General features: G+C 38.0%; 1 protein-coding gene and 1 long non-coding RNA gene across 2 annotated transcripts in view; one reads left to right on the forward strand and one right to left on the reverse strand.

The window, feature by feature from the left end:
* Positions 1 to 27,483, reverse strand: part of LOC128684439 (uncharacterized) — a 212,970-nt gene that overhangs the window by 47,326 nt on the left and 138,161 nt on the right. The window lies entirely within an intron of this gene.
* Positions 22,927 to 27,483, forward strand: part of LOC138854419 (uncharacterized) — a 152,250-nt gene continuing 147,693 nt past the window's right edge. Inside the window, exon 1 of the long non-coding RNA XR_011393621.1 lies at positions 22,927 to 23,502. This is a non-coding gene — a long non-coding RNA (uncharacterized lncRNA). The remainder of the gene's footprint in view (positions 23,503 to 27,483) is intronic.

Raw genomic sequence — 27,483 nt, forward strand, 5'->3', positions numbered from 1 at the left:
GAACGTGAGTTTAGTGGATATGACACCAATGGGGCCACTAATATTCAAGGAGTTACTGAAAATATCGACGATAACCCAGATGACCCTTAGCCCATCACCTCTGGGGTGTGATGAATGGTTTTGAAAACCGACAAGTTGAAGAATTGAGACACTTATGCAACACATGGGAATCTTTATTGAAGAAATGTTTCGCCACACAGTGGCTTCGTCAGTCCAATACAAAGTAGAAATGGGTAAGGAGAGTAGAAGTTTTGAGGTAATCAGTCCCTCAACCTGGAATCGATGTGTTCAGTCCATCACTCTTGTAGGAAGTGCAGCACTGGGCCAGAGAGGTGGCTTATATACTGCGGTGAGATGAGTCCAAGCAGGAGGCGGGATCACAGTGGGACCTGCCACTAGTGTAAGTAGGTCGTCGTCCAAAGGTTGGGCAAGCGTTGAAGTCTTTGTACCAAGATCCCATGATATTGCAGTGTCTGACAGATGTGATGAATGGTTTTGAAAACCGACTGAACACATCGATTCCAGGTTGAGGGACTGATTACCTCAAAACTTCTACTCTCCTTACCCATTTCTACTTTGTATTGGACTGATGAAGCCACTGTGTGGCGAAACGTTTCTTCAATAAAGATTCCCATGTGTTGCATAAGTGTCTCAATTCTTCACCTCTGGGGTGGCCACACCAGACCCTGGGCCAAGCACTTCTGGGGTGGCCTGTGTGGCCACACAAGACCCTGGGCAAAGTGCAACTCTGAAGTGGTGAGTGTTACCCACAGGCAACTTCGCAAGAGGAAACTATCCTTTTCTAGGTGTTTTAGTGATAGTGAAAGTGATGTAAGTGATGATGAGATTGATTTTATGCCATTCAAGAATTCGTCTAGCGATAGCGAAGTTCATTAATCACCAGTGAAGCGCAATTTTAAGCATCATCATCTATGTTCAAGCAATGTGCCATATGCAGTCCCCAGGGTCGTGGCAGGTCACGATCCAAAACCCCGGCCACAGATAGTGATAGTGATCATGAGGGTGAATATGTGGGGATGGAGGAAGTAGTGGTGGGTGGCACGGTGTCTGGACCATACAGCACAGTGGGTGGACAGACAAAGGACCACCCGGCACCCCCTCAACCATGTGCTGCCTCCACTCCTGTCCCTCCTTCTGCTCCCCCTCATCCCATGCCACAGGTCCACCCTGCACCATGTGATCGTGAGTGGAACTGGACACAAAGTATATTCGTGCCACAGCCTTGTGATTTTGATGAGAGTGGAAGTGGCATCCAGCCAGAATGTCCCTAATGGATGAGTCTACAGTTAGACTTTTTCCAGTTATACTACTTTGACGAGCCTATAACGAACTTGATAGTGACCCACACAAACAATTATTACCGATATGTCATGAACAACACAGCAGAGGTTGGAGAATCATCACGGCTGCACAGGTGGAAAGACACAACAGTGGCTGAAATGTATTTATTCCTTGCCACTGTCATGCTTATGCCATATACCTATAAGAACAATATACGTAACTACTGGTCCACAGACCACTTCATCAGTACTCCAGTCTTCTGTGACCTTCCCTGCAACAGATTCACTCTGTTGCTACGAATGCTGCACTTCTCAGACAGGAATATGCCAAACAGAAATGACCTTTTATACAAAATCTGGGAAGTGTATGTATTTGAAGCAGAAATTCAGTGCATACTTTTATCCCTTCAGGAACACTGTTGTTGACGAGTCCTTGATTCTGTTCAAGGGACGCCTGTCATTCAAGCAATATATACCAAGCAAACGTAATCGCTTTGGTATACAACTTTTTGTTATGTGTGACTGTGAGAGTGGTCTTGTGTTGGATGTCACTGCATACACTGGGAGAAACACACTCGATGATGACAGACGTATGTTGGGCATTTCTGGTGATGTTCGCAGGATGATGGAACCATACCTTGGCAAGGGCCATACATTGTACATAGACAACTCGTATACAAACCCTATGCTCGCTGATTTCCTATGTGTGAACAATACTGATATGTGTGGAACAGTGAGAAGGAATAGAAAAACATAAGCCAAGGCAGTGCTGAAGGTGCAGTGCAATTGTTTCATGCTAATGACATCATGGCATTGATGTGGCATGAAAAATGGAATGTGACATAGCTGTCAACCATTCACAGAAACGAGATAGTACAAAATGAACAGGGAGACTAATGAACGCATTGTAAAGCCAGCTGCTGTCATGGACTATACAAACAATATGCGACTAGTTCACAAGTGTGACATGATGATAGGGTTTGTTGACTGTGTACGTAGGAGTCGCAAGTGGTATATAAAACTGTTTCTTCATTTTGTAGACATTGCAGTGCTCAATGCATTCAATACGTATGAAATAAAGACTGGAAAATGACAACGTTTTGCAGAATTCTCCCTGAATATTGTAAAACATAGCAAGAAAGTATGGTACCACACCTGTACCTGCCCTTCAACAGCGACTTGTCCCACAACCACAGCCAGTGGGGGAAGTGCCGGACTAAATCATCCCTGTCACTATCTGGTACCAATACCACCTACCACAAAGAAGAATTCCCAGAAAAAGTGTGTTGTGTGTGCTACCACCACAAATCAACCCCAACAGTGGAAGGACACACGATTCATGTATCACCAGTGTAGGGTGGCACTCTATGAATCCATGCTCTATGGAGTATCATACAATCGTGGAATTCTAGAAACATAAGTGGACATGTAAATACTTGTATAGAGTTGTAGATAATAGAATGTGATTCAGCCAGGTGTGCAAAATCACCTGTCAGTGTGTACATGTGTGTTTATGACAATATGATAATAATTTTGAATATTGGTGTATAAACAACAATTGGAATTGAAATCAAAAGATTTACTATAAAACATAATTATCACATCAGGAACACCAAGAAAATTAACACATTGACTCAAGGCCGAGGGACTGATTACCTCATTCTCCTCCTGTTCTTCAAGCTTCTCCTGTGTATGGACTGATGAAGCCACTGTGTGGCGAAACATTTCCTTAATAAAGATACCCAAGAGTTGCACATGTGTCTAATTTATCAACGTGTCGGTTCTCTGAACCACTCATCTACAAAAAACAAAAAAAAAAAAAAAAAAAAAAAAAAAAAAAAAAAAAAAAAAAAAAAAAAGTAAATATGTAGAATTTCTGCAAGCAGCAGAGCTCCATGTTGCCGTGAGGTGATCGCCAAGCGCCAACTTCGCCACCTAATATCTCGGTAAGTACTGTCCGTAAATATTTTTATCTTATAACACTTAAAAAATGTGCTTTCTTTCTACATATTTTTTTTTTTTTTTAAATACTTGGGACGCAGGGCGAGAGAATGTATATATATATACAGTGGACCCCCGGTTAACAATATTTTTTCACTCCAGAAGTATGTTCAGGTGCCAGTACTGACCGAATTTGTTCCCATAAGAAATATTGTGAAGTAGATTAGTCCATTTCAGACCCCCAAACATACACGTACAAACGCACTTACATAAATACACTTACATAATTGGTCGCATTCAGAGGTAATCGTTATGCGGGGGTCCACTGTATATGTTTGGACCGTTTAGGGGTTAAATACCATTCCAGAAAAAAAAAATAATAAAACATAAATGTCTGAAAGGCACACATGACTTATTATTCATAAATTGGCATTAAGTGTATTATGCACTAGCATAATGACTAACTGGTATGGCTTATATAACTGGTATGGCTTATATAACTGGTATGGCTTATATAACTGGTATGGCTTATATAACTGGTATGGCTTATATAACTGGTATGGCTTATATAACTGGTATGGCTTATATAACTGGTATGGCTTATATAACTGGTATGGCTTATATAACTGGCATGGCTTATATAACTGGCATGGCTTATATAACTGGCATGGCTTATATAACTGGCATGGCTTATATAACTGGCATGGCTTATATAACTGGCATGGCTTATATAACTGGTATGGCTTATATAACTGGTATGGCTTATATAACTGGTATGGCTTATATAACTGGTATGGCTTATATAACTGGTATGGCTTATATAACTGGTATGGCTTATATAACTGGTATGGCTTATATAACTGGTATGGCTTATATAACTGGTATGGCTTATATAACTGGTATGGCTTATATAACTGGTATGGCTTATATAACTGGTATGGCTTATATAACTGGTATGGCTTATATAACTGGTATGGCTTATATAACTGGTATGGCTTATATAACTGGTATGGCTTATATAACTGGTATGGCTTATATAACTGGTATGGCTTATATAACTGGTATGGCTTATATAACTGGTATGGCTTATATAACTGGTATGGCTTATATAACTGGTATGGCTTATACACGTAATAAAACCTTCCTTATTAAGGGCAAGACCTAATATAAAATACTTCTTTAGTAAGGACAAAACCTGACAGAAGGTCCTTAAGTAAGGACAAGACTTAACAGAAGAAGGTCCTTAAGTAAGGCCAAGACCTAACAGAAGAAGCTCCTTAAGTAAGGACAAGACCTGAGAGGGGAAGCTTCCTTAAGTAAGGACAAGACCTGAGAGGAAGCTTCCTTAAGTAAGACAAGACCTGAGAGAGGAAGCTTCCTTAAGTAAGGACAAGACCTGAGAGAGAAAGCTTCTTAAGTAAGGACAAGACTTGAGAGAGGAAGCTTCTTAAGTAAGGACAAGATCTGAGAGAGGAAGCTTCTTAAGTAAGGACAAGACCTGAGAGAGGAAGCTTAAGTAAGGACAAGATCTGAGAGAGGAAGCTTCTTAAGTAAGGACAAGATCTGAGAGAGGAAGCTTCTTAAGTAAGAACAAGACCTGAGAGAGGAAGCTTCCTTAAGTAAGAACAAGACCTGAGAGAGGAAGCTTCTTAAGTAAGGACAAGACCTGAGAGAGGAAGCTTCTTAAGTAAGAACAAGACCTGAGAGAGAAAGCTTCTTAAGTAAGAACAAGACCTGAGAGAGGAAGCTTCTTAAGTAAGGACAAGATCTGAGAGAGGAAGCTTCTTAAGTAAGAACAAGACCTGAGAGAGGAAGCTTCCTTAAGTAAGAACAAGACCTGAGAGAGGAAGCTTCTTAAGTAAGAACAAGACCTGAGAGAGGAAGCTTCTTAAGTAAGGACAAGACCTGAGAGAGGAAGCTTCCTTAAGTAAGAACAAGACCTGAGAGAGGAAGCTTCTTAAGTAAGAACAAGACCTGAGAGAGGAAGCTTCTTAAGTAAGGACAAGATCTGAGAGAGGAAGCTTCTTAAGTAAGAACAAGACCTGAGAGAGGAAGCTTCCTTAAGTAAGAACAAGACCTGAGAGAGGAAGCTTCTTAAGTAAGAACAAGACCTGAGAGAGGAAGCTTCTTAAGTAAGAACAAGACCTGAGAGAGGAAGCTTCTTAAGTAAGGACAAGACCTGAGAGAGGAAGCTTCTTAAGTAAGAACAAGACCTGAGAGAGGAAGCTTCTTAAGTAAGAACAAGACCTGAGAGAGGAAGCTTCTTAAGTAAGGACAAGACCTGAGAGAGGAAGCTTCTTAAGTAAGAACAAGACCTGAGAGAGGAAGCTTCTTAAGTAAGAACAAGACCTGAGAGAGGAAGCTTCTTAAGTAAGGACAAGACCTGAGAGAGGAAGCTTCCTTAAGTAAGAACAAGACCTGAGAGAGGAAGCTTCCTTAAGTAAGAACAAGACCTGAGAGAGGAAGCTTCCTTAAGTAAGAACAAGACCTGAGAGAGGAAGCTTCTTAAGTAAGAACAAGACCTGACAGAGGAAGCTTCTTAAGTAAGAACAAGACCTGAGAGAGGAAGCTTCTTAAGTAAGAACAAGACCTGAGAGAGGAAGCTTCTTTAAGTAAGAACAAGACCTGAGAGAGGAAGCTTCCTTAAGTAAGAACAAGACCTGAGAGAGGAAGCTTCCTTAAGTAAGAACAAGACCTGAGAGAGGAAGCTTCTTAAGTAAGAACAAGACCTGACAGAGGAAGCTTCTTAAGTAAGAACAAGACCTGAGAGAGGAAGCTTCTTAAGTAAGAACAAGACCTGAGAGAGGAAGCTTCTTAAGTAAGGACAAGACCTGAGAGAGGAAGCTTCTTTAAGTAAGAACAAGACCTGAGAGAGGAAGCTTCCTTAAGTAAGAACAAGACCTGAGAGAGGAAGCTTCCTTAAGTAAGAACAAGACCTGAGAGAGGAAGCTTCTTAAGTAAGAACAAGACCTGACAGAGGAAGCTTCTTAAGTAAGAACAAGACCTGAGAGAGGAAGCTTCTTAAGTAAGAACAAGACCTGAGAGAGGAAGCTTCTTAAGTAAGGACAAGATCTGAGAGAGGAAGCTTCTTAAGTAAGGACAAGACCTGAGAGAGGAAGCTTCTTAAGTAAGAACAAGACCTGAGAGAGGAAGCTTCTTAAGTAAGGACAAGACCTGAGAGAGGAAGCATCTTAAGTAAGAACAAGACCTGAGAGAGGAAGCTTCTTAAGTAAGGACAAGACCTGAGAGAGGAAGCTTCTTAAGTAAGAACAAGATCTGAGACAGGAAGCTTCTTAAGTAAGGACAAGACCTGAGAGAGGAAGCTTCTTAAGTAAGGACAAGATCTGAGAGAGGAAGCTTCCTTAAGTAAGGAAAAGACCTGAGAGAGGAAGCTTCTTAAGTAAGGACAAGATCTGAGAGAGGAAGCTTCTTAAGTAAGGACAAGACCTGAGAGAGGAAGCTTCTTAAGTAAGGACAAGACCTGAGAGAGGAAGCTTCCTTAAGTAAGGAAAAGACCTGAGAGAGGAAGCTTAAGTAAGGACAAGACCTGAGAGAGAAAGCTTCCTTAAGTAAGAACAAGACCTGAGAGAGGAAGCTTCTTAAGTAAGAACAAGACCTGACAGAGGAAGCTTCCTTAAGTAAGAACAAGACCTGAGAGAGGAAGCTTCTTAAGTAAGAACAAGACCTGACAGAGAAAGCTTCCTTAAGTAAGAACAAGACCTGAGAGAGGAAGCTTCTTAAGTAAGGACAAGACCTGAGAGAGAAAGCTTCCTTAAGTAAGAACAAGACCTGAGAGAGGAAGCTTCTTAAGTAAGAACAAGACCTGACAGAGAAAGCTTCCTTAAGTAAGAACAAGACCTGAGAGAGGAAGCTTCTTAAGTAAGGACAAGACCTGAGAGAGAAAGCTTCCTTAAGTAAGAACAAGACCTGAGAGAGGAAGCTTCTTAAGTAAGAACAAGACCTGACAGAGGAAGCTTCCTTAAGTAAGAACAAGACCTGAGAGAGGAAGCTTCCTTAAGTAAGGACAAGACCTGAGAGAGGAAGCTTCCTTAAGTAAGAACAAGACCTGAGAGAGGAAGCTTCTTAAGTAAGAACAAGACCTGAGAGAGGAAGCTTCTTAAGTAAGAACAAGACCTGAGAGAGGAAGCTTCTTAAGTAAGAACAAGACCTGACAGAGGAAGCTTCTTAAGTAAGGACAAGATCTGAGAGAGGAAGCTTCTTAAGTAAGGACAAGATCTGAGAGAGGAAGCTTCTTAAGTAAGAACAAGACCTGAGAGAGGAAGCTTCCTTAAGTAAGAACAAGACCTGAGAGAGGAAGCTTCTTAAGTAAGAACAAGACCTGAGAGAGGAAGCTTCCTTAAGTAAGAACAAGACCTGAGAGAGGAAGCTTCTTAAGTAAGGACAAGACCTGAGAGAGGAAGCTTCCTTAAGTAAGAACAAGACCTGAGAGAGGAAGCTTCTTAAGTAAGGACAAGACCTGAGAGAGGAAGCTTCTTAAGTAAGGACAAGACCTGAGAGAGGAAGCTTCTTAAGTAAGAACAAGACCTGAGAGAGGAAGCTTCTTAAGTAAGGACAAGACCTGAGAGAGGAAGCTTCTTAAGTAAGAACAAGACCTGAGAGAGGAAGCTTCTTAAGTAAGGACAAGACCTGAGAGAGGAAGCTTCTTAAGTAAGAACAAGACCTGAGAGAGGAAGCTTCTTAAGTAAGGACAAGACCTGAGAGAGGAAGCTTCTTAAGTAAGAACAAGACCTGAGAGAGGAAGCTTCTTAAGTAAGGACAAGACCTGAGAGAGGAAGCTTCCTTAAGTAAGAACAAGACCTGAGAGAGGAAGCTTCTTAAGTAAGAACAAGACCTGAGAGAGGAAGCTTCCTTAAGGACAAGACCTGAGAGAGGAAGCTTCCTTAAGTAAGAACAAGACCTGAGAGAGGAAGCTTCTTAAGTAAGAACAAGACCTGAGAGAGGAAGCTTCTTAAGTAAGGACAAGACCTGAGAGAGGAAGCTTCCTTAAGTAAGAACAAGACCTGAGAGAGGAAGCTTCTTAAGTAAGGACAAGACCTGAGAGAGGAAGCTTCTTAAGTAAGGACAAGACCTGAGAGAGGAAGCTTCTTAAGTAAGGACAAGACCTGACAGAGGAAGCTTCCTTAAGTAAGGACAAGACCTGAGAGAGGAAGCTTCTTAAGTAAGGACAAGACCTGACAGAGGAAGCTTCCTTAAGTAAGGACAAGACCTGAGAGAGGAAGCTTCTTAAGTAAGAACAAGACCTGAGAGAGGAAGCTTCTTAAGTAAGGACAAGACCTGAGAGAGGAAGCTTCTTAAGTAAGAACAAGACCTGAGAGAGGAAGCTTCTTAAGTAAGGACAAGACCTGAGAGAGGAAGCTTCCTTAAGTAAGAACAAGACCTGAGAGAGGAAGCTTCTTAAGTAAGAACAAGACCTGAGAGAGGAAGCTTCCTTAAGTAAGGACAAGACCTGAGAGAGGAAGCTTCCTTAAGTAAGAACAAGACCTGAGAGAGGAAGCTTCTTAAGTAAGAACAAGACCTGAGAGAGGAAGCTTCTTAAGTAAGGACAAGACCTGAGAGAGGAAGCTTCCTTAAGTAAGAACAAGACCTGAGAGAGGAAGCTTCTTAAGTAAGGACAAGACCTGAGAGAGGAAGCTTCTTAAGTAAGGACAAGACCTGAGAGAGGAAGCTTCTTAAGTAAGGACAAGACCTGACAGAGGAAGCTTCCTTAAGTAAGGACAAGACCTGAGAGAGGAAGCTTCTTAAGTAAGGACAAGACCTGACAGAGGAAGCTTCCTTAAGTAAGGACAAGACCTGAGAGAGGAAGCTTCTTAAGTAAGGACAAGACCTGAGAGAGGAAGCTTCTTAAGTAAGGACAAGACCTGAGAGAGGAAGCTTCTTAAGTAAGGACAAGACCTGAGAGAGGAAGCTTCTTAAGTAAGAACAAGACCTGGGAGAGGAAGCTTCTTAAGTAAGGACAAGACCTGAGAGAGGAAGCTTCCTTAAGTAAGAACAAGACCTGAGAGAGGAAGCTTCTTAAGTAAGAACAAGACCTGAGAGAGGAAGCTTCCTTAAGTAAGGACAAGACCTGAGAGAGGAAGCTTCCTTAAGTAAGAACAAGACCTGAGAGAGGAAGCTTCTTAAGTAAGAACAAGACCTGAGAGAGGAAGCTTCTTAAGTAAGGACAAGACCTGAGAGAGGAAGCTTCTTAAGTAAGGACAAGACCTGAGAGAGGAAGCTTCTTAAGTAAGGACAAGACCTGAGAGAGGAAGCTTCTTAAGTAAGGACAAGACCTGACAGAGGAAGCTTCCTTAAGTAAGGACAAGACCTGAGAGAGGAAGCTTCTTAAGTAAGGACAAGACCTGAGAGAGGAAGCTTCCTTAACCCTTTGACTGTTTTCGACGTATAAATACGTCTTACGAGCCAATGTTTCTGACGTATATATACTCAATAATTCTAGCGGCTTCAAATCAAGTAGGAGAAAGCTGGTAGGCCCACATGTGAGAGAATGGGTCTGTGTGGTCAGTGTGCACCACATAAAAAAAATCCTGCAGCACACATTGCGTAATGAGAAAAAAAAAACTCTTATCGTTTTTTTGGAATAAAACGCCGACTTTGAGGTGTATTTTCGTATAGTATTTATCGTTGTATTCGCGTTTTCATGGTCTTAGGTGATAAAATGGAAAACATATTACAGAAATAGAGATGATTTTCATTACTTTTTCGATGAAAACGACCTTGAAACTGAGCTCAAAGTAGCGGAAATGTTCGATTTTTACCAATGTTCAAGAGTAAATAAATCACACCACACGTCCAATACACGTCAACTGGGGAGTCTAATATTCTTTCACTAGTGCACTGATATTATTTATACGATTTTTACAATAATACAGTCGTCTGCATAACAGTAAATTTTGTATTTTTTTGTATGAATAAAAAATTAAAATAGAAAGCAATAATAATATAAGAGGGGCCTAGAGATGTGACTAATGAACAGAGCATATGTTATTTTAGTGCCACGAATGTCTACCTTGTTTATTCTGGACCCTATTTTGAAATTGGCATCTTTTTTATTTTGCGTGAAATTGGCCAAATTGCCAATTTCTGACCACCATATTGGGTAGTCCAAATTATTAAATGGGAGGTTTCTTGTACTCAGCTGATAGATAAAATGGAGTTCTAAAGAAATAGCTATGAGTTTGGTCAACTGGAACAATTGAATTGGCTGAAAATAGGGCTCAAAGTCGGCGAAATCGCCGATACGCATATGTCGCCGAGACCGCTAACTTCGCGGGAGCATAATTCCACGAGTTTTCGACCAAATTTCGAACTTTTGGTGTCATTACCATCGGGAAAAGATTGTCTATCATTTCATAAGAAAAAATAATTTTTTTTTTCAAAAATTTTGCGACATAGAATGACAGTTTCAGAGAGGGGCCTGAAACAGTGAAAGGGTTAAGTAAGAACAAGACCTGAGAGAGGAAGCTTCTTAAGTAAGGACAAGACCTGAGAGAGGAAGCTTCTTAAGTAAGGACAAGACCTGAGAGAGGAAGCTTCTTAAGTAAGGACAAGACCTGACAGAGGAAGCTTCCTTAAGTAAGGACAAGACCTGAGAGAGGAAGCTTCTTAAGTAAGGACAAGACCTGACAGAGGAAGCTTCCTTAAGTAAGGACAAGACCTGAGAGAGGAAGCTTCTTAAGTAAGAACAAGACCTGAGAGAGGAAGCTTCTTAAGTAAGAACAAGACCTGAGAGAGGAAGCTTCTTAAGTAAGGACAAGACCTGAGAGAGGAAGCTTCCTTAAGTAAGAACAAGACCTGAGAGAGGAAGCTTCTTAAGTAAGAACAAGACCTGAGAGAGGAAGCTTCCTTAAGTAAGGACAAGACCTGAGAGAGGAAGCTTCCTTAAGTAAGAACAAGACCTGAGAGAGGAAGCTTCTTAAGTAAGAACAAGACCTGAGAGAGGAAGCTTCTTAAGTAAGGACAAGACCTGAGAGAGGAAGCTTCCTTAAGTAAGAACAAGACCTGAGAGAGGAAGCTTCTTAAGTAAGGACAAGACCTGAGAGAGGAAGCTTCTTAAGTAAGGACAAGACCTGAGAGAGGAAGCTTCTTAAGTAAGGACAAGACCTGACAGAGGAAGCTTCCTTAAGTAAGGACAAGACCTGAGAGAGGAAGCTTCTTAAGTAAGGACAAGACCTGACAGAGGAAGCTTCCTTAAGTAAGGACAAGACCTGAGAGAGGAAGCTTCTTAAGTAAGGACAAGACCTGAGAGAGGAAGCTTCTTAAGTAAGGACAAGACCTGAGAGAGGAAGCTTCTTAAGTAAGGACAAGACCTTAGAGAGGAAGCTTCTTAAGTAAGAACAAGACCTGAGAGAGGAAGCTTCTTAAGTAAGGACAAGACCTGAGAGAGGAAGCTTCTTAAGTAAGGACAAGACCTGAGAGAGGAAGCTTCTTAAGTAAGGACAAGACCTGAGAGAGGAAGCTTCTTAAGTAAGAACAAGACCTGAGAGAGGAAGCTTCTTAAGTAAGGACAAGACCTGACAGAGGAAGCTTCTTAAGTAAGAACAAGACCTGAGAGAGGAAGCTTCTTAAGTAAGAACAAGACCTGAGAGAGGAAGCTTCTTAAGTAAGAACAAGACCTGAGAGAGGAAGCTTCTTAAGTAAGAACAAGACCTGAGAGAGGAAGCTTCTTAAGTAAGAACAAGACCTGAGAGAGGAAGCTTCTTAAGTAAGAACAAGACCTGAGAGAGGAAGCTTCTTAAGTAAGAACAAGACCTGAGAGAGGAAGCTTCTTAAGTAAGAACAAGACCTGAGAGAGGAAGCTTCTTAAGTAAGAACAAGACCTGAGAGAGGAAGCTTCTTAAGTAAGAACAAGACCTGAGAGAGGAAGCTTCTTAAGTAAGAACAAGACCTGAGAGAGGAAGCTTCTTAAGTAAGAACAAGACCTGAGAGAGGAAGCTTCTTAAGTAAGAACAAGACCTGAGAGAGGAAGCTTCTTAAGTAAGAACAAGACCTGAGAGAGGAAGCTTCTTAAGTAAGAACAAGACCTGAGAGAGGAAGCTTCTTAAGTAAGAACAAGACCTGAGAGAGGAAGCTTCTTAAGTAAGAACAAGACCTGAGAGAGGAAGCTTCTTAAGTAAGAACAAGACCTGAGAGAGGAAGCTTCTTAAGTAAGAACAAGACCTGAGAGAGGAAGCTTCTTAAGTAAGAACAAGACCTGAGAGAGGAAGCTTCTTAAGTAAGAACAAGACCTGAGAGAGGAAGCTTCTTAAGTAAGAACAAGACCTGAGAGAGGAAGCTTCCTTAAGTAAGAACAAGACCTGAGAGAGGAAGCTTCCTTAAGTAAGAACAAGACCTGAGAGAGGAAGCTTCTTAAGTAAGAACAAGACCTGAGAGAGGAAGCTTCTTAAGTAAGAACAAGACCTGAGAGAGGAAGCTTCTTAGGTAAGAACAAGACCTGAGAGAGGAAGCTTCTTAAGTAAGAACAAGACCTGAGAGAGGAAGCTTCTTAAGTAAGAACAAGACCTGAGAGAGGAAGCTTCTTAAGTAAGAACAAGACCTGAGAGAGGAAGCTTCTTAAGAACAAGACCTGAGAGAGGAAGCTTCTTAAGTAAGAACAAGACCTGAGAGAGGAAGCTTCTTAAGTAAGAACAAGACCTGAGAGAGGAAGCTTCTTAAGTAAGAACAAGACCTGAGAGAGGAAGCTTCTTAAGTAAGAACAAGACCTGAGAGAGACAAATCATAAATAATAAATTACATTAAGACTAGCTAGAATGAGCTAACTATACTTGCTACAAGACCTGAGAGAGACAAATAATAAATTACATTAAGACTAGCTAGAATGAGCTAACTATACTTGCTACAAGACCCAGAAAAAGCATCATAATATAACTTCATCGCTGAAAATCTTATATGTGTTACTGAAGTTACTGTTGTTACACATAACTTACACTTGTCTGATGGAACTGTTGTTACACATAACTTACACTTGTCTGATGGAACTGTTGTTACACATAACTTACACTTGTCTGATGGAACTGTTGTTACACATAACTTACACTTGTCTGATGGAACTGTTGTTACACATAACTTACACTTGTCTGATGGAACTGTTGTTACACATAACTTACACTTGTCTGATGGAACTGTTGTTACACATAACTTACACTTGTCTGATGGAACTGTTGTTACACATAACTTACACTTGTCTGATGGAACTGTTGTTACACATAACTTACACTTGTCTGATGGAACTGTTGTTACACATAACTTACACTTGTCTGATGGAACTGTTGTTACACATAACTTACACTTGTCTGATGGAACTGTTGTTACACATAACTTACACTTGTCTGATGGAACTGTTGTTACACATAACTTACACTTGTCTGATGGAACTGTTGTTACACATAACTTACACTTGTCTGATGGAACTGTTGTTACACATAACTTACACTTGTCTGATGGAACTGTTGTTACACATAACTTACACTTGTCTGATGGAACTGTTGTTACACATAACTTACACTTGTCTGATGGAACTGTTGTTACACATAACTTACACTTGTCTGATGGAACTGTTGTTACACATAACTTACACTTGTCTGATGGAACTGTTGTTACACATAACTTACACTTGTCTGATGGAACTGTTGTTACACATAACTTACACTTGTCTGATGGAACTGTTGTTACACATAACTTACACTTGTCTGATGGAACTGTTGTTACACATAACTTACACTTGTCTGATGGAACTGTTGTTACACATAACTTACACTTGTCTGATGGAACTGTTGTTACACATAACTTACACTTGTCTGATGGAACTGTTGTTACACATAACTTACACTTGTCTGATGGAACTGTTGTTACACATAACTTACACTTGTCTGATGGAACTGTTGTTACACATAACTTACACTTGTCTGATGGAACTGTTGTTACACATAACTTACACTTGTCTGATGGAACTGTTGTTACACATAACTTACACTTGTCTGATGGAACTGTTGTTACACATAACTTACACTTGTCTGATGGAACTGTTGTTACACATAACTTACACTTGTCTGATGGAACTGTTGTTACACATAACTTACACTTGTCTGATGGAACTGTTGTTACACATAACTTACACTTGTCTGATAGAACTGTTGTTACACATAACTTACACTTGTCTGATGGAACTGTTGTTACACATAACTTACACTTGTCTGATGGAACTGTTGTTACACATAACTTACACTTGTCTGATGGAACTGTTGTTACACATAACTTACACTTGTCTGATGGAACTGTTGTTACACATAACTTACACTTGTCTGATGGAACTGTTGTTACACATAACTTACACTTGTCTGATGGAACTGTTGTTACACATAACTTACACTTGTCTGATGGAACTGTTGTTACACATAACTTACACTTGTCTGATGGAACTGTTGTTACACATAACTTACACTTGTCTGATGGAACTGCTTTCTTTGACTTTTCTGGTTTCTTTGACTTTCCTGGTTTGGTGGATGTTTTTGCCGTCTTTAAACATTTATGCTTCTTGGTTTCTTTCCTGATGAAACAATGAACAGTATTAGAGATTATATAAATACAAGTTATCATACTCTGTTATAAAACAATATTAGAGGTTATATAAATACAAGCTATCATACTCTGTTATATAACAATATTAGAGATTATATAAATACAAGCTATCATACTCTGTTATAAAACAATATTAGAGGTTATATAAATACAAGCTATCATACTCTGTTATATAACAATATTAGAGGTTATATAAATACAAGCTATCATACTCTGTTATAAAACAATATTAGAGGTTATATAAATACAAGCTATCATACTCTGTTATATAACAATATTAGAGATTATATAAATACAAGCTATCATACTCACTGTTATATAACAATATTAGATGTTATATAAATACAAGCTATCATACTCTGTTATAAAACAATATTAGAGGTTATATAAATACAAGCTATCATACTCTGTTATAAAACAATATTAGAGGTTATATAAATACAAGCTATCATACTCTGTTATGTAACAATATTAGATGTTATATAAATACAAGCTATCATACTCTGTTATATAACAATATTAGAGGTTATATAAATACAAGCTATCATACTCTGTTATAAAACAATATTAGAGGTTATATAAATACAAGCTATCATACTCTGTTATATAACAATATTAGAGGTTATATAAATACAAGCTATCATACTCTGTTATAAAACAATATTAGAGGTTATATAAATACAAGCTATCATACTCTGTTATATAACAATATTAGATGTTATATAAATACAAGCTATCATACTCTGTTATATAACAATATTAGAGGTTATATAAATACAAGCTATCATACTCTGTTATAAAACAATATTAGAGGTTATATAAATACAAGCTATCATACTCTGTTATAAAACAATATTAGAGGTTATATAAATACAAGCTATCATACTGTTATAAAACAATATTAGAGGTTATATAAATACAAGCTATCATACTCTGTTATATAACAATATTAGATGTTATATAAATACAAGCTATCATACTCTGTTATATAACAATATTAGAGGTTATATAAATACAAGCTATCATACTCTGTTATAAAACAATATTAGAGGTTATATAAATACAAGCTATCATACTCTGTTATAAAACAATATTAGAGGTTATATAAATACAAGCTATCATACTCTGTTATATAACAATATTAGAGGTTATATAAATACAAGCTATCATACTCTGTTATATAACAATATTAGATGTTATATAAATACAAGCTATCATACTCTGTTATATAACAATATTAGAGGTTATATAAATACAAGCTATCATACTCTGTTATATAACAATATTAGATGTTATATAAATACAAGCTATCATACTCACTGTTATATAACAATATTAGATGTTATATAAATACAAGCTATCATACTCTCTGTTATATAACAATACTAGAGGTTATATAAATACAAGCTATCATACTCTCTGTTATATAACAATATTAGAGGTTATATAAATACAAGCTATCATACTCTGTTATATAACAATATTAGAGGTTATATAAATACAAGTTATCATACTCTGTTATAAAACAATATTAGAGGTTATATAAATACAAGCTATCATACTCTGTTATATAACAATATTAGAGGTTATATAAATACAAGCTATCATACTCTGTTATAAAACAATATTAGAGGTTATATAAATACAAGCTATCATACTCTGTTATATAACAATATTAGATGTTATATAAATACAAGCTATCATACTCTGTTATAAAACAATATTAGAGGTTATATAAATACAAGCTATCATACTCTGTTATAAAACAATATTAGAGGTTATATAAATACAAGCTATCATACTCTGTTATATAACAATATTAGAGGTTATATAAATACAAGCTATCATACTCTGTTATATAACAATATTAGAGGTTATATAAATACAAGCTATCATACTCTGTTATAAAACAATATTAGAGGTTATATAAATACAAGCTATCATACTCTGTTATATAACAATATTAGAGGTTATATAAATACAAGCTATCATACTCTGTTATAAAACAATATTAGAGGTTATATAAATACAAGCTATCATACTCTGTTATATAACAATATTAGATGTTATATAAATACAAGCTATCATACTCTGTTATATAACAATATTAGATGTTATATAAATACAAGCTATCATACTCTGTTATAAAACAATATTAGAGGTTATATAAATACAAGCTATCATACTCTGTTATATAACAATATTAGATGTTATATAAATACAAGCTATCATACTCTGTTATAAAACAATATTAGAGGTTATATAAATACAAGCTATCATACTCTGTTATAAAACAATATTAGAGGTTATATAAATACAAGCTATCATACTCTGTTATAAAACAATATTAGAGGTTATATAAATACAAGCTATCATACTCTGTTATATAACAATATTAGAGGTTATATAAATACAAGCTATCATACTCTGTTATAAAACAATATTAGAGGTTATATAAATACAAGCTATCATACTCTGTTATAAAACAATATTAGAGGTTATATAAATACAAGCTATCATACTCTGTTATAAAACAATATTAGAGGTTATATAAATACAAGCTATCATACTCTGTTATAAAACAATATTAGAGGTTATATAAATACAAGCTATCATACTCTGTTATATAACAATATTAGAGGTTATATAAATACAAGCTATCATACTCTGTTATAAAACAATATTAGATGTTATATAAATACAAGCTATCATACTCTGTTATATAACAATATTAGAGGTTATATAAATACAAGCTATCATACTCTGTTATAAAACAATATTAGAGGTTATATAAATACAAGCTATCATACTCTGTTATATAACAATATTAGAGGTTATATAAATACAAGCTATCATACTCTGTTATATAACAATATTAGATGTTATATAAATACAAGCTATCATACTCTCTGTTATATAACAATATTAGATGTTATATAAATACAAGCTATCATACTCTCTGTTATATAACAATATTAGATGTTATATAAATACAAGCTATCATACTCTCTGTTATATAACAATATTAGAGGTTATATAAATACAAGTAGTTTGTTAGATTATGTATTGGTGGATAAAAGGTTGATGGGTAGGCTCCAGGATGTACATGTTTATAGAGGGGCAACTGATATATCGGATCATTATTTAGTTGTAGCTACAGTTAGAGTAAGAGGTAGATGGGAAAAGAGAAAGGTGGCAACAACAAGTAAGAGGGAGGTGAAAGTGTATAAACTAAGGGAGGAGGAAGTTCGGGTGAGATATAAGCGACTATTGGCAGAAAGGTGGGCTAGTGCAAAGATGAGTAGTGGGGGGGGGGGGTTGAAGAGGGTTGGAATAGTTTTAAAAATGCAGTATTAGAATGTGGGGCAGAAGTTTGTGGTTATAGGAGGGTGGGGGCAGGAGGAAAGAGGAGTGATTGGTGGAATGATGAAGTAAAGGATGTGATAAAAGAGAAAAAGGTAGCTTATGAGAGGTTTTTACAAAGCAGAAGTGTTATAAGAAGAGCAGAGTATATGGAGAGTAAAAGAAAGGTGAAGAGAGTGGTGAGAGAGTGCAAAAGGAGAGCAGATGATAGAGTGGGAGAGGCACTGTCAAGAAATTTTAATGAAAATAAGAAAAATTTTTTAAGTGAGTTCAACAAGTTAAGAAAGCCTAGGGAAAGTATGGATTTGTCAGTTAAAAACAGAGTAGGGGAGTTAGTAGATGGGGAAAGGGAGGTATTAGGTAGATGGCGAGAATATTTTGAGGAACTTTTAAATGTTGAGGAAGAAAGGGAGGCGGTAATTTCATGCACTGGTCAGGGAGGTATACCATCTTTTAGGAGTGAAGAAGAGCAGAATGTAAGTGTGGGGGAGGTATGTGAGGCATTACGTAGAATGAAAGGGGGTAAAGCAGCTGGAACTGATGGGATCATGACAGAAATGTTAAAAGCAGGGGGGGGGGGATATAGTGTTGGAGTGGTTGGTACTTTTGTTTAATAAATGTATGAAAGAGGGGAAGGTACCTAGGGATTGGCAGAGAGCATGTATAATCCCTGTATATAAAGGGAAAGGGGACAAAAGAGATTGTAAAAATTAGAGGAATAAGTTTACTGAGTATACCAGGAAAAGTATATGGTAGGGTTATAATTGAAAGAATTAGAGGAAAGACAGAATGTAGGATTGCGGATGAGCAAGGAGGTTTCAGAGTGGGTAGGGGATGTGTAGATCAAGTGTTTACATTGAAGCATATATGTGAACAGTATTTAGATAAAGGTAGGGAAGTTTTTATTGCATTTATGGATTTAGAAAAGGCATATGATAGAGTGGATAGAGGAGCAATGTGGCAGATGTTGCAAGTACAGTGGACCCCCGGTTAACGAACTTTTTTCCTTCCAGTAGTATGTTCAGGTGCCATTACTGACCGAATTTTTTCCCATAAGGAATATTGTGAAGTAGATTAGTCCATTTCAGACCCCCAAACATACACGTACAAACGCACTTACATAAATACACTTACATAATTGGTCGCATTTGGAGGTGATCGTTAAGCGGGGGTCCACTGTATATGGAATAGGTGGTAAGTTACTAAATGCTGTTAAAAGTTTTTATGAGGATAGTGAGGCTCAGGTTAGGGTGTGTAGAAGAGAGGGAGAATACTTCCCGGTAAAAGTAGGTCTTAGACAGGGATGTGTAATGTCACCATGGTTGTTTAATATATTTATAGATGGGGTTGTAAAAGAAGTAAATGCTAGGGTGTTGGGGAGAGGGGTGGGATTAAATTATGGGGAATCAAATTCAAAATGGGAATTGACACAGTTACTTTTTGCTGATGATACTGTGCTTATGGGAGATTCTAAAGAAAAATTGCAAAGGTTAGTGGATGAGTTTGGGAATGTGTGTAAAGGTAGAAAGTTGAAAGTGAACATAGAAAAGAGTAAGGTGATGAGGGTATCAAATGATTTAGATAAAGAAAAATTGGATATCAAATTGGGGAGTAGCAGTATGGAAGAAGTGAATGTTTTCAGATACTTGGGAGTTGACGTGTCGGCGGATGGATTTATGAAGGATGAGGTTAATCACAGAATTGATGAGGGAAAAAAGGTGAGTGGTGCATTGAGGTATATGTGGAGAAAAAAAAACGTTATCTATGGAGGCAAAGAAGGGAATGTATGAAAGTATAGTAGTACCAACACTCTTATATGGGTGTGAAGCTAGGGTGGTAAATGCAGCAGCGAGGAGACGGTTGGAGGCAGTGGAGATGTTCTGTCTAAGGGCAATGTGTGGTGTAAATATTATGCAGAAAATTCGGAGTGTGGAAATGAGGAGAAGGTGTGGAGTTAATAAAAGCATTAGTCAGAGGGCACAAGAGGGGTTGTGGAGGTGGTTTGGTCATTTAGAGAGAATGGATCAAAGTAGAATGACATGGAAAGCATATAAATCTATAGGGGAAGGAAGGAGGGGTAGGGGTCGTCCTCGAAAGGGTTGGAGAGAGGGGGTAAAGGAGGTTTTGTGGGCGAGGGGCTTGGACTTCCAGCAAGCGTGCGTGAGCATGTTAGATAGGAGTGAATGGAGACGAATGATACTTGGGACCTGACGATCTGTTGGAGTGTGAGCAGGGTAATATTTAGTGAAGGGATTCAGGGAAACCGGTTATTTTCATATAGTCGGACTTGAGTCCTGGAAATGGGAAGTACAATGCCTGCACTTTAAAGGAGGGGTTTGGGATATTGGCAGTTTGGAGGGATATGTTGTGTATCTTTATATGTGTATACATCTAAACTGTTGTATTCTGAGCACCTCTGCAAAAACAGTGATAATGTGTGAGTGTGGTGAAAGTGTTGAATGATGATGAAAGTATTTTCTTTTTGGGGATTTTCTTTCTTTTTTGGGTCACCCTGCCTCGGTGGGTCACCCTGCCTCGGTGGGTCACCCTGCCTCGGTGGGTCACCCTGCCTCGGTGGGAGACAGCCAACTTGTTGAAAAAAAAAAAATAAATAAATACAAGCTATCATACTCTCTGTTATATAACAATATTAGATGTTATATAAATACAAGCTATCATACTCTGTTATATAACAATATTAGATGTTATATAAATACAAGCTATCATACTCTGTTATATAACAATATTAGATGTTACATAAATACAAGCTATCATACTCTCTGTTATATAACAATATTAGATGTTACATAAATACAAGCTATCATACTCTCTGTTATATAACAATATTAGATGTTATATAAATACAAGCTATCATACTCTCTGTTATATAACAATATTAGATGTTATATAAATACAAGCTATCATACTCACTGTTATATAACAATATTAGATGTTATATAAATACAAGCTATCATACTCTCTGTTATATAACAATATTAGATGTTATATAAATACAAGCTATCATACTCTCTGTTATATAACAATATTAGATGTTATATAAATACAAGCTATCATACTCACTGTTATATAACAATATTAGATGTTATATAAATACAAGCTATCATACTCTCTGTTATATAACAATATTAGAGGTTATATAAATACAAGCTATCATACTCTCTGTTATATAACAATATTAGAGGTTATATAAATACAAGCTATCATACTCTCTGTTATATAACAATATTAGAGGTTATATAAATACAAGCTATCATACTCTCTGTTATATAACAATATTAGAGGTTATATAAATACAAGCTATCATACTCTCTGTTATATAACAATATTAGAGGTTATATAAATACAAGCTATCATACTCTCTGTTATATAACAATATTAGAGGTTATATAAATACAAGCTATCATACTCTCTGCTATAAAACAAATACACAAGATATGCAAATGCAATGATACAAAATTATTTAACAATTACAAAGAAAGGACCAATGAATTCTAAATTAACCTTATAAAAATAATCTTTACAACTATTATTGAAAATAAATCCTGAAACAAACAAATAAACATTATATACATATACTATACAGGTACCATCCGACTTACGACCAAGCTTGGTTCCGACCAACCAGTCGTAAGTCAAAATGGATGCAAGTCGAACCTTTGAAAATTGCCGACATACTGGGTAGGGCATAATGTCAAACCTTTCCTATATAAACTACTTACATAGTACTGTAATGTAATGTACAATCATTATTTCATTCTTTTTACCATAATTTACTTCTATTGTTATATTTTAATTATTTATGTACTGTATATAATGTATACATGGTAGTGATATGTATTGTATATTTTACATCACATACAGTATCATATGTTACTATTATCTTTATGTATTGTCGACACAGTGGAATGGAAGAATACCATTGGTAGTGTCATCCTGCCAGAATGTAGTACAGTGGATCCCCGCCTAACGATATTATGTCAATCCAGAAGTCTGTTTGGGTGCCGTTATAGACCGAATTTGTTCCCATAAGGAATATTGTGAATTAGATTAGTCCGTTTCAGACCCCCAAAAATACACCTACAAAAGCACTTACAAAAATACACTTACATAATTGGTCGAGTTGGGAGCTGATCGTTAGGCGGGGGTCCTCTGCATAACCTATACCCTAAGTAAAGAGAAACAACTCTGAAACATGTGTAATACGTCTCCGGCTGGCTGGCTGGGTGGCCAGGTCTGTGGGTGGCTGGGTGGTTGGCCTGGAGGGTGGTTGGTTGGCCAGGTGGGTGGGTGGGTGGGTGACTGAATGTGGCTGTCTCTGTATCTCTCTCTCTCTCTCTCTGTATCTCTCTCTCTCACAGGCACACGTAAGTAATCATACATAGTACAAATTACCTAGGATAACCCAAAAAATCCAGACAAAGTGCTATACAGTGGATCTGTGCTCCAGTGCCCTAAATTAATAATAATATTAATAATACTAATAATTATTATTACAATAATACATATGTACTAATATTAATAATAATATTATTATTAACCTATAATATAATAATCGTGTCCACTCATTACTTACCTTAAAATATCTGTAGTCTTAATGTAGAGTGAGAGGTGAGTAAACAAGATTAAATGAATAAACGAGAGAATGAGAGTGTAGAAGATTTGCGAGTTATGTAAACAAACATTGTTGCTGTTGTTGTTACCAGCCTGGACACGAATGTTTTTTGTTCACTCTGTCAAGCCGACCAGAAAAACATCTCAAATTTGTTAATTTACATGTTTATATGTTACGTAGCATGTTTATTATATAATTTTGAAAAAAATCATAGATGGATTAAGCAAAATGTCGATATTAACGTTTTATACACATTTAATGCTCTTCAGTGATTATTAATGTGTTATTATCATTATTAATATGCCATTTTTAAGACCAATTACACTCTTAACCCTTAAATGGTCCAAACGTATATACGTTTTTTCAACATTTGAAAGTATGTAAAAAATGTAGATCACCATTTTTTTTTTCATTTGAAAATGTGTAAAAAAAACTTTTATCTACATTTGTTTTTTTTTGTTATGTTCGAAAATATGTAAAAAAAAAAAGTAGATCTACGTTTGGAGCGCTACGGATTTGAACGTCAATCTGTTTGGACCGTTTAAGTGTTAATGAGTGGCTCTGAGACAGACAAGCAGACAGAAAGACAGACACAGGTAGACTGTTTGTACCGTTTAAGTGTTAATGAGTGGCTCTGAGACAGACAAGCAGACAGAAAGACAGACACAGGTAGACACAGGTAGACAGAAAGACAGACACAGGTAGACAGAAAGACAGACACAGGTAAACAAAGACAGACACAGGTAGACAAAGACAGACACACAGGTAGACAGACAGACACACAGGTAGATATAAAGACAGACACACAGGTAGATATAAAGACAGACACAGGTAGACAAAGACAGACACACAGGTAGACAAAGACAGACACACAGGTAGATATAAAGACAGACACACAGGTAGACAGAAAGACACACAGGTAGAAAGACACACAGGTAGACAGAAAGACAGACACACAGGTAGATATAAAGACAGACACACAGGTAGACAGAAAGACACACAGGTAGAAAGACACACAGGTAGACAGAAAGACAGACACACAGGTAGACAGAAAGAGAAACACAGGTAGACAGAAAGACAGACACACAAGTAGATAGAAAGACAGACACACAGGTAGACAAAGACAGACACACAGGTAGACAAAGACAGACACACAAGTAGACAGAAAGACAGACACACTGGTAGACAGATAAACAGACACACAGAGATACAGACAGACACAGATAAACAGGCAGACAGATACAGACAGGTTTATGTGCAACAGTGAAAACAAATAGAGAGTTCGAGAGTAAGAGCCTTTCTTGCCACAATCTCCAGTGCAAGATTCAGACTTCATCTTAGGGGCCATGGTGAAATTTACTGTCCTGTTAGTACGGTTAATACAGTATGATGCTGCTGATAGGGCAGGGTTACTCAAACTGATGCTGCCTGCATGACACATTGCCGCCGAGAGTATTGTCAAATATTGTACAGCGTTGTGCATCAGCCGGCCCAGCCCAGCTGCCAGATGCACGGTCGTAAGTCGAGTGGACGTATGTCGAGCAGGTCGTAAGTCAGATGGTAGGGGTATATATTTTTTTAACACGTCGGTCAACTCCCACCGTGACAGGGTGACCCGAAAAGAAAGAAAATCCTCAAAAAAACAACAAAAAAAAAAAAATACTTTCATCATTCAACACTTTCACCTCACTCATGCATAATCAGTCTTTGCAGAGGAAACACACACACACACACACACACACACACATATAGTGGTACCTAAAGTTACCACCATAATCCATTCCAGAAGCTTGGCCGAAACAAAATGGCCGGAAGTCAAAGCAATATTTCCCATAAGAAATAATATACAGTGGACCCCCGCATACCGTTGGCCTTACATAATGTTAAATCTGCATATCGATACATTTTATTGCTAAGATTTTGCCTCGCATACCGCTAAAAAACCTGCTCAACGCTGTTCGTCCGAGATGCGTCTAATGTGCGGCCTTAGCCAGCCTCACATGTTCCGCCGGTGGCATTGTTTACCAGCCAGCCTCCGCGGTAACATCCAAGCATACAATCGGAACATTTCGTATTATTACAGTGTTTTTGGTGATTTTATCTGCAAAATAAGTGACCATGGGCCCCAAGAAAGCTTCTAGTGCCAACCCTACAGGAATAAGGGTAAGAATTACTATAGAGATGAAGAAAGAGATCATTGATAAGTATAAAAGTGGAGTGCGTGTCTCCGAGCTGGCCAGGTTGTATAGTAAACCCCAATCAACCATCGCTACTATTGTGGGCAACAAAAAGGCAATCAAGGAAGCTGTTCTTGCCAAACGTTTAACTGTGTTTTCGAAACAGAGATCGCAAGTGATGGAAGATGTTGAGAGACTCTTATTGGTGTGGATAAATGAAAAACAGATAGCAGGAGATAGCATCTCTCAAGTGATCATAAGTGAAAAGGCTAGGAAGTTGCATCAGGATTTAATTAAAAAAAATGCCTGCAACTAGTGATGATGTGAGTGAATTTAAGGCCAGCAAAGGTTGGTTTGAGAGATTTAAGAAGCGTAGTGGCATACATAGTGTGATAAGGCATGGTGAGGCTGCCAGTTCAGACCACAAAGCAGCTGAAAAATATGTGCAGGAATTCAAGGAGTACATAGACAGTGAAGGACTGAAACCTGAACAAGTGTTTAATTGTGATGAAACAGGCCTGTTTTGGAAGAAAATGCCAAGCAGGACCTACATTACTCAGGAGGAAAAGGCACTCCCAGGACATAAGCCTATGAAAGACAGGCTTACTCTGTTGATGTGTTCCAATGCTAGTGGTGATTGCAAAGTGAAGCCTTTATTAGTGTATCACTCAGAAACTCCCAGAGCGTTCAGGCAAAAGAATATCCTCAAGGCTAATTTGTGTGTGCTGTGGAGGGCAAACAGTAAGGCATGGGTCACTAGGGACTTTTTCTATGACTGGTTACACCATGCATTTGCCCCCAATGTGAAACATTACCTAACTGAAAAGAAATTAGACCTTAAGTGCCTCCTGGTGTTAGACAATGCCCCTGGTCATCCTACAGACGTGGCAGAGCGACTTTATGGGGACATGAGATTCATTAAGGTGAAGTTTTTGCCTCCTAATACCACTCCTCTCCTGCAGCCCATGGACCAGCAGGTTATTGCAAACTTCAAAAAACTGTACACAAAAGCTCTGTTTGAAAGGTGCTTTGTAGTGACCTCAGAAACTCAACTGACTCTAAGAGAGTTTTGGAGAGATCACTTTAATATCCTCAATTGTGTAAACCTTATAGGTAAGGCTTGGGAGGGAGTGACTAAGAGGACCTTGAACTCTGCTTGGAAGAAACTGTGGCCAGAATGTGTAGACATAAGGGATTTTGAAGGGTTTGAGGCTAACCCTGAGAGGAGTATGCCAGTTGAGGAATCCATTATGGCATTGGGAAAGTCCTTGGGGTTGGAGGTTAGTGGGGATGATGTGGAAGAGTTGGTGGAGGAGGACGATGAAGAACTAACCACTGATGAGCTGATAGATCAACTTCAACAGCAAGAGGCCAGACCTGAGGAAACTGGTTCGGAGGAGGGGAGAGAGAAATTGAAGAAATTGCCTACTACAAAGATTAAGGAAATCTGTACAATGTGGCTGAAAGTGCAAACCTTTATGGATGAAAATCACCCTCACACAGCTATTGCAAGCCGTGCTGGTGACTATTACACTGACAATGTTGTGAAACACTTTAGGGAAGTCATAAAGGAACGAGAGGTACAGGCCACTATGGACAGATATGTTGTGCGACAGAAGTCCAGTGACTCTGAAGCTGGTCCTAGTGGCATTAAAAGAAGAAGGGAAGAAACCCCAGAAAAGGACTTGACACCTCAAGTCTTAATGGAAGGGGATTCCCCTTCTAAACACTAACACTCTCTCCTCCTCCCATCCCATCAATCATCACCAGATCTTCAATAAAAGTAAGTGTCATGTAATTGTGCATGCCTTTTTCAGTTTGTGTGTATTAAAATTAATATTTCATGTGGTAAAATTTTTTTTTTTTCATACTTTGGGGTGTCTTGCACGGATTAATTTGATTTCCATTATTTCTTATGGGGAAAATTCATTCGCATAACGATAATTTCGCATAACAATGAGCTCTCATGCACGGATTAATATCGTTATGCGGGGGCCCACTGTACAGTGGTCCCTTGTTTTTCGTAATTAATCCGTTCCTGGAGGGGCTACTATAAACAAAATTTACGATTTGCGAATCAATTTTCCCCATAAGAAATAAAGTAAATACAATTAATTCGTTCCTGACACTCAGAAGTATTAAAATTTTTTTTACATGAAATATACATGTAGTACATAAACAATACAATGGGAAATGATGAATGAAACATTAACAGCATAACACTTACCTTTATTGGAGATTCTTCTTAGTGTATGGGAGACTGGAGGAGGAGGAGAGAGATTGGATTGTTTACAGTTTGGAAGGGGAATCCCCTTCCAGCAACACCTCAGGTACCAATTGCTTCTCTTCTCTGTTTCTTAATGCCACTAGGACAACCTTGAGAGTCACTCTAGTCCTGTCTTGCAAAGTAACTGTGGAGAGAGCTCTGTTTCTGGCGTCTCTTTAACACTTCCCTAAAATGGCCCAATACTTT

This window comes from Cherax quadricarinatus, chromosome 4 (genome assembly GCF_038502225.1).
Source record: "Cherax quadricarinatus isolate ZL_2023a chromosome 4, ASM3850222v1, whole genome shotgun sequence".
In the NCBI taxonomy this organism is placed as follows: Eukaryota; Metazoa; Arthropoda; class Malacostraca; order Decapoda; family Parastacidae; genus Cherax; species Cherax quadricarinatus.